Genomic DNA, 266 nt, shown 5'->3' with positions numbered 1-266 from the left:
TTACAAACATTAGCTGGGTGTGGTGTGCACATTTGTAATCCCAGCTACTTGGGAGGCTGAAGCCAGGGAATCGCTTGAAAACCCAGGAGGCAGAGGTTGCAGTGAGCCAAGATTGTGCCATTGTACTCCAGCTTGGGGGACAGAGCAAGACACCATCTCAAAAAAAAAAAATGTACATTGATCAGTGCTTTCTCTGATTGTTATCCTTAAAGATCCAAACATGACTGAACAAAGTTATATAACATAGGACCTGAGAGAATTATTCA

This window comes from Callithrix jacchus, chromosome 8, assembly GCF_049354715.1.
Source record: "Callithrix jacchus isolate 240 chromosome 8, calJac240_pri, whole genome shotgun sequence".
Classification (NCBI taxonomy): domain Eukaryota; kingdom Metazoa; phylum Chordata; class Mammalia; order Primates; family Cebidae; genus Callithrix; species Callithrix jacchus.
Note: the sequence above shows the minus strand (reverse complement) of the source record.